The sequence below is a fragment of the Oncorhynchus gorbuscha genome, unplaced genomic scaffold, assembly GCF_021184085.1.
Source record: "Oncorhynchus gorbuscha isolate QuinsamMale2020 ecotype Even-year unplaced genomic scaffold, OgorEven_v1.0 Un_scaffold_2652, whole genome shotgun sequence".
NCBI classification, from domain to species: Eukaryota; Metazoa; Chordata; class Actinopteri; order Salmoniformes; family Salmonidae; genus Oncorhynchus; species Oncorhynchus gorbuscha.
The window spans coordinates 27,294-42,071 of NW_025747106.1; the positions used below are offsets into that span (position 1 = coordinate 27,294).

Sequence of the window (14,778 nt, forward strand, 5' to 3'; positions counted from 1 at the left end):
GGAGGGAGGAGACTAGGACTGTATGGAGGGAGGAGACTAGGACTGTATGGAGGGAGGAGACTAGGACTGTATGGAGGGAGGAGACTAGGACTGTATGGAGGGAGGAGACTAGGACTGTATGGAGGGAGGAGACTAGGACTGTATGGAGGAGGAGGAGGAGACTAGGACTGTATGGAGGGAGGAGACTAGGACTGTATGGAGGGAGGAGACTAGGACTGTATGGAGGGAGGAGACTAGGACTGTATGGAGGGAGAAGACTAGGGCTGTATGGAGGGAGGAGACTAGGGCTGTATGGAGGGAGGAGACTAGGGCTGTATGGAGGGAGGAGACTAGGGCTGTATGGAGGGAGGAGACTAGGGCTGTATGGAGGGAGGAGACTAGGGCTGTATGGAGGGAGGAGACTAGGGCTGTATGGAGGGAGGAGACTAGGGCTGTATGGAGGGAGGAGACTAGGACTGTATGGAGGGAGATGACTAGGACTGTGTGGAGGGAGGAGACTAGGACTGTGTGGAGGGAGGAGACTAGGACTGTGTGGAGGGAGGAGACTAGGACTGTGTGGAGGGAGGAGACTAGGACTGTGTGGAGGGAGGAGACTAGGACTGTGTGGAGGGAGGAGACTAGGACTGTATGGAGGGAGGAGGAGACTAGGACTGTATGGAGGGAGGAGGAGACTAGGACTGTATGGAGGGAGGAGACTAGGACTGTATGGAGGGAGGAGGAGACTAGGACTGTATGGAGGGAGGAGACTAGGACTGTATGGAGGTTTCTCACCCTGCTCTGTACCGTCACAGCACAGTGTTGCCTGTCTCTCACCCTGCTCTGTACCGTCACAGCACAGTGTCACAGCACAGTGTTGCACTGTCTGTCTCACCCTGCTCTGTACCGTCACAGCACAGTGTTGCCTGTCTCTCACCCTGCTCTGTACCGTCACAGCACAGTGTTGCCTGTCTCTCACCCTGCTCTGTACCGTCACAGCACAGTGTTGCCTGTCTCTCACCCTGCTCTGTACCGTCACAGCACAGTGTTGCCTGTCTCTCACCCTGCTCTGTACCGTCACAGCACAGTGTTGCCTGTCTCTCACCCTGCTCTGTACCGTCACAGCACAGTGTTGCCTGTCTCTCACCCTGCTCTGTACCGTCACAGCACAGTGTTGCCTGTCTCTCACCCTGCTCTGTACCGTCACAGCACAGTGTTGCCTGTCTCTCACCCTGCTCTGTACCGTCACAGCACAGTGTTGCCTGTCTCTCACCCTGCTCTGTACCGTCACAGCACAGTGTTGCCTGTCTCTCACCCTGCTCTGTACCGTCACAGCACAGTGTTGTCTCTGCCTGTCTCTCACCCTGCTCTGTACCGTCACAGCACAGTGTTGCCTGTCTCTCACCCTGCTCTGTACCGCCACAGCACAGTGTTGCCTGTCTCTCACCCTGCTCTGTACCGTCACAGCACAGTGTTGCCTGTCTCTCACCCTGCTCTGTACCGTCACAGCACAGTGTTGCCTGTCTCTCACCCTGCTCTGTACCGTCACAGCACAGTGTTGCCTGTCTCTCACCCTGCTCTGTACCGTCACAGCACAGTGTTGCCTGTCTCTCACCCTGCTCTGTACCGTCACAGCACAGTGTTGCCTGTCTCTCACCCTGCTCTGTACCGTCACAGCACAGTGTTGCCTGTCTCTCACCCTGCTCTGTACCGTCACAGCACAGTGTTGCCTGTGCCTGTCTCTCACCCTGCTCTGTACCGTCACAGCACAGTGTTGCCTGTCTCTCACCCTGCTCTGTACCGTCACAGCACAGTGTTGCCTGTCTCTCACCCTGCTCTGTACCGCCACAGCACAGTGTTGCCTGTCTCTCACCCTGCTCTGTACCGTCACAGCACAGTGTTGCCTGTCTCTCACCCTGCTCTGTACCGTCACAGCACAGTGTTGCCTGTCTCTCACCCTGCTCTGTACCGTCACAGCACAGTGTTGCCTGTCTCTCACCCTGCTCTGTACCGCCACAGCACAGTGTTGCCTGTCTCTCACCCTGCTCTGTACCGCCACAGCACAGTGTTGCCTGTCTCTCACCCTGCTCTGTACCGCCACAGCACAGTGTTGCCTGTCTCTCACCCTGCTCTGTACCGCCACAGCACAGTGTTGCCTGTCTCTCACCCTGCTCTGTACCGCCACAGCACAGTGTTGCCTGTCTCTCACCCTGCTCAGTGTTGCCTGTCTCTCACCCTGCTCTGTACCGTCACAGCACAGTGTTGCCTGTCTCTCACCCTGCTCTGTACCGTCACAGCACAGTGTTGCCTGTCTCTCACCCTGCTCTGTACCGTCACAGCACAGTGTTGCCTGTCTCTCACCCTGCTCTGTACCGTCACAGCACAGTGTTGCCTGTCTCTCACCCTGCTCTGTACCTTCACAGCACAGTGTTGCCTGTCTCTCACCCTGCTCTGTACCTTCACAGCACAGTGTTGCCTGTCTCTCACCCTGCTCTGTACCTTCACAGCACAGTGTTGCCTGTCTCTCACCCTGCTCTGTACCGCCACAGCACAGTGTTGCCTGTCTCTCACCCTGCTCTGTACCTTCACAGCACAGTGTTGCCTGTCTCTCACCCTGCTCTGTACCTTCACAGCACAGTGTTGCCTGTCTAGGGATTCAGCAGGCTAAGTGTTGAAGACGTCAGATAAGCGTTGCCTGGGGTTACTAACCTTACGGTAAAGCTACAAGGGAAGTCTGGATCCAAATGTGTCCTGACACATCATGGTGTCTCTCACTCTGTGTTACTATAGACTACTACTACTACTGGGCACAGATACAGGCCCAGCTACGGGCCCAGATACAGGCCCAGCTACGGGCCCAGAGATGGGTCTAGACACATCATGGTGTCTCTCACTCTGTGTTACTATAGACTACTACTACTACTGGGCCCAGATACAGGCCCAGCTACGGGCCCAGATACAGGCCCAGCTATGGGCCCAGAGACGGGTCTAGCTAGCCTGGTCCCTGATTGGTTTGTGCTTTTGCCTTCTCCCTATTGTCATAGTGGAGCTAAAGAGAGCAGAACCTGACTGGCACCCAGGCTAAGGCCTAGCGACAACATGCTTTAATCCACTGACCCAGACATGCTGTTTGACAGAACCTGACTGGCACCCAGGCTAAGGCCTAGCGACAACATGCTTTAATCCACTGACCCAGACATGCTGTTTGACAGAACCTGACTGGCACCCAGGCTAAGGCCTAGCAACTACATGCTTTAATCCACTGACTGAGACATGATGTTTGACAACTAAGCCCTCTATAAGACCTGACAGACAGCATCATTCTGGAATGGTTACTGTTAGATGCTAAGCCCTCTATAGCACCTGACAGACAGCATCATTCTGGAATGGTTACTGTTAGATGCTAAGCCCTCGATAAGACCTGACAGACAGCATCATTCTGGAATGGTTACTGTTAGATGCTAAGCCCTCTATAGGACCTGACAGACAGCATCATTCTGGAATGGTTACTGTTAGATGCTAAGCCCTCTATAGGACCTGACAGACAGCATCATTCTGGAATGGTTACTGTTAGATGCTAAGCCCTCTATAAGACCTGACAGACAGCATCATTCTGGAATGGTTACTGTTAGATGCTAAGCCCTCTATAAGACCTGACAGACAGCATCATTCTGGAATGGTTACTGTTAGATGCTAAGCCCTCTATAAGACCTGACAGACAGCATCATTCTGGAATGTCGGATCAACATATTTTTAGGTCTGACGACGGAGGCGGCCCCTCGATCCTCAACACCAGGTCTGACGACAGAGGCGGCCCCTCGATCCTCAACACCAGGTCTGGCGACAGAGGCGGCCCCTCGATCCTCAACACCAGGTCTGGCGACAGAGGCGGCCCCTCGATCCTCAACACCAGGTCTGGCGACAGAGGCGGCCCCTCGATCCTCAACACCAGGTCTGGCGACAGAGGCGGCCCCTCGATCCTCAACACCAGGTCTGGCGACAGAGGCGGCCCCTCGATCCTCAACACCGGGTCTGACGACGGCGGCGGAGGCGGCCCCTCGATCCTCAACACCGGGTCTGACGACGGCGGCGGAGGCGGCCCCTCGATCCTCAACACCTGGTCTGACGACAGAGGCGGCCCCTCGATCCTCAACACCTGGTCTGACGACAGAGGCGGAGGCGGCCCCTCGATCCTCAACACCTGGTCTGGTGACGGAGGCGGCCCCTCGATCCTCAACACCGGGTCTGACGACAGAGGCGGAGGCGGCCCCTCGATCCTCAACACCTGGTCTGACGACAGAGGCGGAGGCGGCCCCTCGATCCTCAACACCTGGTCTGGTGACGGAGGCGGCCCCTCGATCCTCAACACCGGGTCTGACGACAGAGGCGGAGGCGGCCCCTCGATCCTCAACACCTGGTCTGACGACAGAGGCGGCCCCTCGATCCTCAACACCGGGTCTGACGACAGAGGCGGCCCCTCGATCCTCAACACCAGGTCTGACGACAGAGGCGGGGCCCCTCGATCCTCAACACCTGGTCTGACGACAGAGGCGGCCCCTCGATCCTCAACACCTGGTCTGACGACAGAGGCGGCCCCTCGATCCTCAACACCGGGTCTGACGACAGAGGCGGCCCCTCGATCCTCAACACCAGGTCTGACGACAGAGGCGGCCCCTCGATCCTCAACACCGGGTCTGACGACAGAGGCGGCCCCTCGATCCTCAACACCAGGTCTGACGACAGAGGCGGCCCCTCGATCCTCAACACCTGGTCTGACGACAGAGGCGGAGGCGGCCCCTCGATCCTCAACACCTGGTCTGACGACAGAGGCAGAGGCGGCCCCTCGATCCTCAACACCTGGTCTGACGACAGAGGCGGAGGCGGCCCCTCGATCCTCAACACCTGGTCTGACGACAGAGGCGGCCTGTCGTTCGCTGCTCAATGTGTCTATAGTTTCTTGGTTGAATCCTGTCTCTTAGCTTGTGGTAGGTGATTAGTTTAGATTCAGTCAATCAAAGTGTCTACTTTGTACTAAAGAGTGCGACTTCTCAGTGAAATGTGTGTGTGTGTGTGTGTGTGTGTGTGTGTGTGTGTGTGTGTGTGTGTGTGTGTGTGTGTGTGTGTGTGTGTGTGTGTGTGTGTGTGTGTGTGTGTGTGTGTGTGTGTGTGTGTGTGTGTGTGTGTGTGTGTGTGGCCTCTTCTACTTTGATCTTAGCTAATGTGAGCAGAAAGGCTTCAGTGTCGTCACCATTAGTGATATTAAGAGGACATCCACAGAGGTGCCATCTGTTAACCCCCCTTTCTCTCCCCCTCCATCTCCTCCCTCGTTCTCCCACCCTCTCTCTGCTAGTAGCTCAGTCTGCTCTCCCTCCTCCCTGCCTCCCTCGTTCTTCCACCCTCTCTTTGCTAGTAGCTCACAGTCTGCTCTCCCTCCTCCCTGCCTCCCTCGTTCTTCCACCCTCTCTCTGCTAGTAGCTCACAGTCTGCTCTCCCTCCTCCCTGCCTCCCTCGTTCTTCCACCCTCTCTCTACTAGTAGCTCAGTCTGCTCTCCCTCCCTCTCTCCCCTGTAGCGATTAAGCAACACAGCGTGATGCTAAATATAGCTTCTATTTGAGAGGAAAGCGGTGGTAATTTAGCTGTGTTTTAGACTGACACACACACACACACACACACACACACACACACGAGTGACTAGTCCGCAGTAGCAGCATGATGGATGAGATTATAAATGAGTGTAATAGTCACATGTACGGGGTTGAAGGGGTCGTTGCGGGGTTGAAGGGGTCGTTTCGGGGTTGAAGGGGTCGTTACTGGGGTTGAAGGGGTCGTTACTGGGGTTGAAGGGGTCGTTACTGGGGTTGAAGGGGTCGTTGCGGGGTTGAAGGGGTCGTTGCGGGGTTGAAGGTGTCGTTACTGGGGTTGAAGGGGTCGTTACTGGGGTTGAAGGGGTCGTTACTGGGGTTGAAGGGTTCGTTACTGGGGTTGAAGGGTCGGTACTGGGGTTGAAGGGGTCGGTACGGGGTTGAAGGGGTCGTTACTGGGGTTGAAGGGGTCGTTACGGGGGTTGAAGGGGTCGTTACGGGGTTGAAGGGGTCGTTACGGGGTTGAAGGTGTCGTTACGGGGTTGAAGGTGTCGTTATGGGGGTTGAAGGGGTCGTTACTGGGGTTGAAGGGGTCGTTACTGGGGTTGAAGGGGTTGAAGGGGTTACGGGGTTGAAGGGGTCGTTACGGGGTTGAAGGTGTCGTTACGGGGTTGAAGGTGTCGTTATGGGGGTTGAAGGTGTCGTTGCAGTATGGGGGTTGAAGGTGTCGTTACGGGGGTTGAAGGTGTCGTTACGGGGGTTGAAGGTGTCGTTACTGGGGTTGAAGGGGTCGGTACGGGGGTTAAAGGTGTCGTTACAGGGTAAGGTGAAATCCTTGCGCTCCAAAAAAAGTTAAAGAACTACACACACACACACACACACACACACACACACACACACGAGTGACTAGTCCGCAGTAGCAGCATGATGGATGAGATTATAAATGAGTGTAATAGTCACATGTACGGGGTTGAAGGGGTCGTTGCGGGGTTGAAGGGGTCGTTGCGGGGTTGAAGGGGTCGTTGCGGGGTTGAAGGGGTCGTTGCGGGGTTGAAGGTGTCGTTACGGGGTTGAAGGGTCGTTACTGGGGTTGAAGGGGTCGTTACTGGGGTTGAAGGGGTCGTTACTGGGGTTGAAGGGGTCGTTACTGGGGTTGAAGGGGTCGTTACTGGGGTTGAAGGGGTCGGTACTGGGGTTGAAGGGGTCGTTACTGGGGTTGAAGGGGTCGTTACTGGGGTTGAAGGGGTCGTTACGGGGTTGAAGGGGTCGTTACGGGGTTGGGGTTGAAGGTGTCGTTACGGGGTTGAAGGTGTCGTTATGGGGGTTGAAGGTGTCGTTACGGGGGTTGAAGGTGTCGTTACGGGGGTTGAAGGTGTCGTTACGGGGGTTGAAGGTGTCGTTACGGGGGTTGAAGGTGTCGTTACGGGGGTTGAAGGTGTCGTTACGGGGGTTGAAGGTGTCGTTACTGGGGTTGAAGGGGTCGGTACGGGGGTTAAAGGTGTCGTTACAGGGTAAGGTGAAATCCTTGCGCTCCAAAAAAAGTTAAAGAACACACACACACACACACACACACACACACACACACACACACACACACACACACACACACACACACACAGTACCAGTCAAAAGTTTGAGAACACCAAGTCATTCCAGGGTTTTTCTTTAGTTTTTACTATTATTATCTACATTTAAAATAATAATGAAGACATCAAAACAGTGACATAACACACACGTGATCATGTAGTAACCAAAATAAAGATGTTGAACAAATCAAAATATATTTAGATTTGAGATTTTTCAAAGTTGCCACCCTTTGCCTTGATGACACTTGGTATTCATATCAGCGTCTTTTTGTCAACACTTGTCCCACTTCCCTCTTGGTAAGACCACTTTTCTGAGGTAAATGAATAAAGAAGTTTTTCTACCGTGACAAACCACGTTGTCACTGACTCTCTGAGTCATTGTCTCTGGCGTGGGAGATACATGCAGGCTTTCAGCCATTCAGAACACCTGGGGCGGGAGATACATGCAGGCTTTCAGCCATTCTAAACACCTAGGGTGGGAGGTACATGCAGGCTTTCAGCCATTCAAAACACCTGGGGCGGGAGGTACATGCAGGCTTTCAGCCATTCAGAACACCTGGGGTGGGAGATACATGCAGGCTTTCAGCCATTCAGAACACCTGGGGTGGGAGGTACATGCAGGCTTTCAGCCAGTCAGAACACCTGGCGTAGGAGATACATGCAGGCTTTCAGCCATTCTAAACACCTGGGGTGGGAGGTACATGCAGGCTTTCAGCCATTCTAAACACCTGGGGTGGGAGGTACATGCAGGCTTTCAGCCATTCAAAACACCTGGGGCGGGAGGTACATGCAGGCTTTCAGCCATTCAGAACACCTGGAGTAGGAGGTACATGCAGGCTTTCAGCCATTCAAAACACCTGGAAGATCAACAGTTCTCTCTTTCTCTGCCCAGCGACGTTACGAACACAAGCAGCACAGAACCGGACTCAAGTTCTGCAAGCAGATCCTGTCCCACCCCAAGTTCACAGAACATGGAGGTAAGGGAGGGATGAGATGTAGACCCCTTTATAAAGCCTCTCGTTCTCTCCCCCTCCCCCACCCTGCAGAGACCCTGACGATGACCTCTCGTTGTCTCCCCCTCCCTGCAGAGACCCTGACGATGACCTCTCGTTGTCTCCCCCACCCTGCAGAGACCCTGACGATGACCTCTCGTTGTCTCCCCCTCCCTGCAGAGACCCTGACGATGACCTCTCGTTGTCTTCCCCTCCCTGCAGAGACCCTGACGATGACCTCTCGTTGTCTCCCCCTCCCTGCAGAGACCCTGACGATGACCTCTCGTTGTCTCCTCCTCCCTGCAGAGACCCTGACGATGACCTCTCGTTGTCTCCCCCTCCCTGCAGAGACCCTGACGATGACCTCTCGTTGTCTCCCCCTCCCTGCAGAGACCCTGACGATGACCTCTCGTTGTCTCCCCCTCCCCCACCCTGCAGAGACCCTGGCGATGAAGGGTTTAACCCTGAACTGTCTGGGGAAGAAGGAGGAGGCTTACAACCTGGTCAGACGAGGCCTCCGCAACGACCTCCAGAGTCATGTCTGTAACCTTTTAAAAACAGGCCTGGGATGTAGTCTGTGGATGTGTGACTGAAACGGGATGCCGTTAAGTGTGTCAGAAAACGTCTGTTAAAACCATTTTTACCTCATTATAATGTTGCAAGGAACCACTTAACAAAATAAAAATACATTATTAATACTACTGTAGAGAATCGGAATGAAATGTAGTCCATCCTGTCTATTGGCTTCTCCTCATAGTCGAGCCTGTCTCAAAATACAACACTGACCCTTTAAGGCTCTCCTGGAGGATGATTGGCTACCCCATAGTGGACTATACAACGCTGGCCCTTTAAGGCTCTCCTGGAGGATGATTGGCTACCCCATAGTGGACTATACGACACTGGCCCTTTAAGGCTCTCCTGGAGGATGATTGGCTACCCCACAGTGGACTATACAACACTGGCCCTTTAAGGCTCTCCTGGAGGATGATTGGCTACCCCACACTGGACTATACAACACTGGCCCTTTAAGGCTCTCCTGGAGGATGATTGGCTACCCCAGAGTGGACTATACAACACTGGCCCTTTAAGGCTCTCCTGGAGGATGATTGGCTACCCCATAGTAGACTATACAACACTGGCCCTTTAAGGCTCTCCTGGAGGATGATTGGCTACCCCACACTGGACTATACAACACTGGCCTTTTAAGGCTCTCCTGGAGGATGATTGGCTACCCCACAGTGGACTATACAACACTGGCCCTTTAAGGCTCTCCTGGAGGATGATTGGCTACCCCATAGTGGACTATACGACACTGGCCCTTTAAGGCTCTCCTGGAGGATGATTGGCTACCCCACAGTGGACTATACAACACTGGCCCTTTAAGGCTCTCCTGGAGGATGATTGGCTACCCCACACTGGACTATACAACACTGGCCCTTTAAGGCTCTCCTGGAGGATGATTGGCTACCCCACAGTGGACTATACAACACTGGCCCTTTAAGGCTCTCCTGGAGGATGATTGGCTACCCCACAGTGGACTATACAACACAACACTGATGATTGGCTACCCCACAGTGGACTTTACAACACTGGCCCTCTCCTGGAGGATGATTGGCTACCCCACAGTGGACTATACAACACTGGCCCTTTAAGGCTCTCCTGGAGGATGATTGGCTACCCCACAGTGGACTATACAACACTGGCCCTTTAAGGCTCTCCTGGAGGATGATTGGCTACCCCATAGTAGACTATACAACACTGGCCCTTTAAGGCTCTCCTGGAGGATGATTGGCTACCCCACAGTGGACTATACAACACTGGCCCTTTAAGGCTCTCCTGGAGGATGATTGGCTACCCCACACTGGACTATACAACACTGGCCCTTTAAGGCTCTCCTGGAGGATGATTGGCTACCCCACAGTGGACTATACAACACTGGCCCTTTAAGGCTCTCCTGGAGGATGATTGGACTAGACTATACAACACTGGCCCTTTTAAGGCTATACAACACTCTCCTGGAGGATGCTTGGCTACCCCATAGTGGACTATACAACACTGGCCCTTTAAGGCTCTCCTGGAGGATGATTGGCTACCCCATAGTGGACTATACAACACTGCAATTCCAACTAAATGCTTTGAGGTGGTTACGGTAGGCTACTTCAAAGCAAGGTAACGAGCAAAGACATGCTGATCAAAATCATCTTGTCTGGTTAAGATATTCTGTTACTGGTCAGTTAGGTTATTCTAGGAATGTTTTGAACGTTGATGGCCGAAATTTGAGCTCTCGAGAGGCGTTTCTACAACAGGAGTAACATTGGTTTAATAACGCACCCGTTCTTGTTGTTGTCGGCCATTTTGTAGTTATGAGTGTCGGTGAAATAGTTCACAAGCCAGGCTACACAATAGGTTTTGAATTGACTGTGTCGTCAGTCTGTTGTCTATCATTCTTATTGGTTACCTGCTTCTGCTAGGAGGCTTGCTCTCTCTGTCTATCTCTCTGTTTCACCACACACACACACACACACTCTCTCTCACCCGTTTGACATTAAGTAGCAGAGCCCTGCTCTTGTCTCTCTAAAACAGGGCCGTGACTGGCTCACACACACACACACACACACACACACACACACACACACACACACACACACACACACACACACACACACACACACACACACACACACACACACACACACACACACACACACACACACAGGCTAGACCCAGCCTCCAGTCACACACACACACACACACACACACACACACACACACACACACACACACACACACACACACACACACACACACACACACACACACACACACACACACACACAGGCTAGACCCAGCCTCCAGTCACACACACACACATACACACACACACAGGCTAGACCCAGCCTCCAGTCAGCACACACACACACACACACACACACACACACACACACACACACACACACACACACACACACACACACACACACACACACACACACACAGGCTAGACCCAGCCTCCAGTCAGCACACACACACACACGCCACTACACACACAGGCTAGACCCAGCCTCCAGTCACACACACACACATACACACACACACAGGCTAGACCCAGCCTCCAGTCAGCACACACACACACACACGCCACTACACACACAGGCTAGACCCAGCCTCCAGTCACACACACACACACACACACACACACACACACACACACACACACACACACACACACACACACACACACACACACACACACACACACACACACACACACACACAGGCTAGACCCAGCCTCCAGTCAGCACACACACACATACGCCACTACACACACAGGCTAGACCCAGCCTCCAGTCACACACACACACATACACACACACACAGGCTAGACCCAGCCTCCAGTCACACATACACACACACACAGGCTAGACCCAGCCTCCAGTCAGCACACACACACACACGCCACTACACACACAGGCTAGACCCAGCCTCCAGTCAGCACACACACACACACACACACACACACACACACACACACACACACACACACACACACACACACACACACACACACACACACACACACACACACACACACACACACAGGCTAGACCCAGCCTCCAGTCAGCACACACACACACACGCCACTACACACACAGGCTAGACCCAGCCTCCAGTCACACACATACACACACACACAGGCTAGACCCAGCCTCCAGTCACACATACACACACACACAGGCTAGACCCAGCCTCCAGTCAGCACACACACACACACGCCACTACACACACAGGCTAGACCCAGCCTCCAGTCAGCACACACACACACACACACACACACACACACACACACACACACACACACACACACACACACACACACACACACACGCTAGACCTAGCCTCCTTGTGGAGCCTCCTAGCCTCCACAACACATTTACAGAATTATCATGATAAAGATCAATTGAACGATACGTTTATAACGTTTATAATGTTAATGTGCACGAGTAAATGTTTTATTTTAAACTACTACTAGAATGTTGTTGCTATCAGTTGTCCTGTTAGCAGAAGGCCATATTAGCAGACTTAACTCATTTAAAACAGCACATGTCTCTAGTATTTATTTAACTGGGAAAGTCAGTTAGTGTCAGCATATTCTAGCATTGTCAACATGACTCAGCAGAAACAAAAATCTACTTCCTCCTCTGCCAACTACTACTTGCTCTCTCTTTTTTTGTTTTATTGCTGCCTTTGTTTTCTCATTGGTGAGATCAGGTTACTTCACGGAAGGGCGGATGGAAGAATACATTTAAAGTTAGAGGATCAGGAACTTGATACTAAGCTAACCGCTAACTTGCTAGCCCCTCTCTCATTGTTTCCCTATGAGAGACTAGCGCACTATGCTAAGCTAATGGCTAACTTCTCCTTGTTCCCCCTGTAGGAGACGAGGTACCAGTTGCTGCGGCCAGCCCAGAGTGCTTCATGGATCGGCTACGCCATCGCCTCCTAGAGGACTACGAGATGGCTGCCAAGATGGCAGAGGAGTTCAGGAAAACACAACCGGTACGGTATGTCCAGAGACAAGTCAACCTATGAGCTGAATCAGTCTGTCCTTGGTCTATCCCAGGCTTATGTCATAACTGTCAATTTATTGAGAAAAAAAATCATCATAAAAAAATTATAAAAATCATTACATAAAAACGAATCCCATCTTAATAATCCTCTGGAATAAGGGGCATTTTGGAGTAATAATTACATAATCAACATTTTCTAGTTATACTAGTCCCATGCGAATAGGTCGTTGACCACGTGCATGCGACGCATATACGTGTCATGTAAAGAGAGCAAGGATTAAGGGAATAGGGAATGTTTTTCTAAAGGAATCGGGGATTTTGGTACACACTGTGTTCACCGTTCACACCACTAATCCAAAATGGCTTCCTCTCCTTGTTTCTGAAAACCATTTATTTATTAATTTAGGATTTATTTAACCAGGTAAGTCATTGAGAAAGCATTATATTTTACGACAACGATGTGAACGTAGTAAAGGTGGAAGTTGTATGCTGCATGTCTGTACCAGGTCACAGTATTTGATTGATCAGTTCTATCTTATCAATAGAGAGGAAGGAAAGGAGACGAGGAGAGGAAACCACTGCTCTAGTGCAACAGTAGGAGCATTGAGAACATAATGTATGACTACCACTCACAACAAAGTGTTTTCCCTCATCAGTTTACGGTCTGAGTTACAGTGAAGCTAGCTGACGGTGCGACACAGTAAAGCTAGCTGACGGTGCGACTCAGTAAAGCTAGATGACGGTGCGACACAGTAAAGCTAGCTGACGGTGCGACACAGTAAAGCTAGCTGACGGTACCACACAGTACAGCTAGCTGACGGTACGACACGGTAAAGCTAGCTGACGGTACGACTCAGTAAAGCTAGCTGACGGTACGACTCAGTAAAGCTAGCTGACGGTACGACTCAGTACAGCTAGCTGACGGTACGACTCAGTACAGCTAGCTGATGGTACGACACAGTACAGCTAGCTAACGGTACGACACGGTACAGCTAGCTAACGGTACGACACGGTACAGCTAGCTGACGGTACGACACGGTAAAGCTAGCTGACGGTACGACACGGTAAAGCTAGCTGACGGTGCGACTCGGTAAAGCTAGCTGACGGTACGACTCGGTAAAGCTAGCTGAATGTGCGACTCAGTATAGTCAGTCAGCCTGTGCCTCTAAGGTGATGTAAATCTGTGTGGCGTGTCTGTCACGACCACAATAGAGCGTGCTCTCTGGGCCTCCTGATAAGACCAACCTGCTTGCTGCCTTTGTCCCAGCATGTAGTTCTACTGAAGTGGTGCTCTATGTAAACATGTACATGATAAAGCCTGTGATGTTGAAGGATTTTATACTTGTCTCTCACCTCTCTTTCTCCATCTCTCTCACTTTCCCTCTATCTCTTTTTCTGTTTCACCTCCCCACGAGTACAGTAAGCTGCTGCTCTATCTGAACCATAGACACTACATAACATTACGTAACCCTGTTATAACACTACATAACTCTGTTATTACCCTGTTATAACCTCTCTCTCCTAGACTTTTCCAGACAAGGTGGAAGTAAAGCTAGCTACAGTGAGCTGCTGCTGTACCAGAACCATCGACACTACATAATACTACATAACCCTGTTATAACCTCTCTCCTAGACGTCTCCAGACCAGGTGAACTGTGAGCTGCTGCTGTACCAGAACCATAGACACTACATAACCCTGTTATAACCTCTCTCCTAGACGTTTCCAGACCAGGTGAACTGTGAGCTGCTGCTGTACCAGAACCAGGTGCTGAGGGAGGCTTGGACTCTATAAGGAGGCTCTGGACCACCTCACCACCCACCACCTACGAGAAACAGATCTGTGACAAACTGGCCGTCGAGGAGACACAGGTGTGTGTGTGTGTGTGTGTGTGTGTGTGTGTGTGTGTGTGTGTGTGTGTGTGTGTGTGTGTGTGTGTGTGTGTGTGTGTGTGTGTGTGTGTGTGTGTGTGTGTGTGTGTGTGTGTGTGTGTGTGTGTGTGTGTGTGTGTGTGAGTCTATGTGTGTGTGTGAGTCTATGTGTGTGTGTGAGTCTATGTGTGTGTGTGTGTGTGT

The 14,778-nt window shown here is 52.1% G+C and overlaps 1 long non-coding RNA gene across 1 annotated transcript; it reads left to right on the forward strand.

Moving 5' to 3' along the window:
- The first annotated feature begins 10,158 nt into the window (after positions 1–10,158).
- Positions 10,159–14,568, forward strand: LOC124026224. The gene is made up of 3 exons (XR_006837268.1): positions 10,159–10,306; positions 12,573–12,694; positions 14,423–14,568. It is a non-coding gene; the product is annotated as an uncharacterized LOC124026224 (long non-coding RNA).
- The last annotated feature ends 210 nt before the right edge of the window (positions 14,569–14,778 follow it).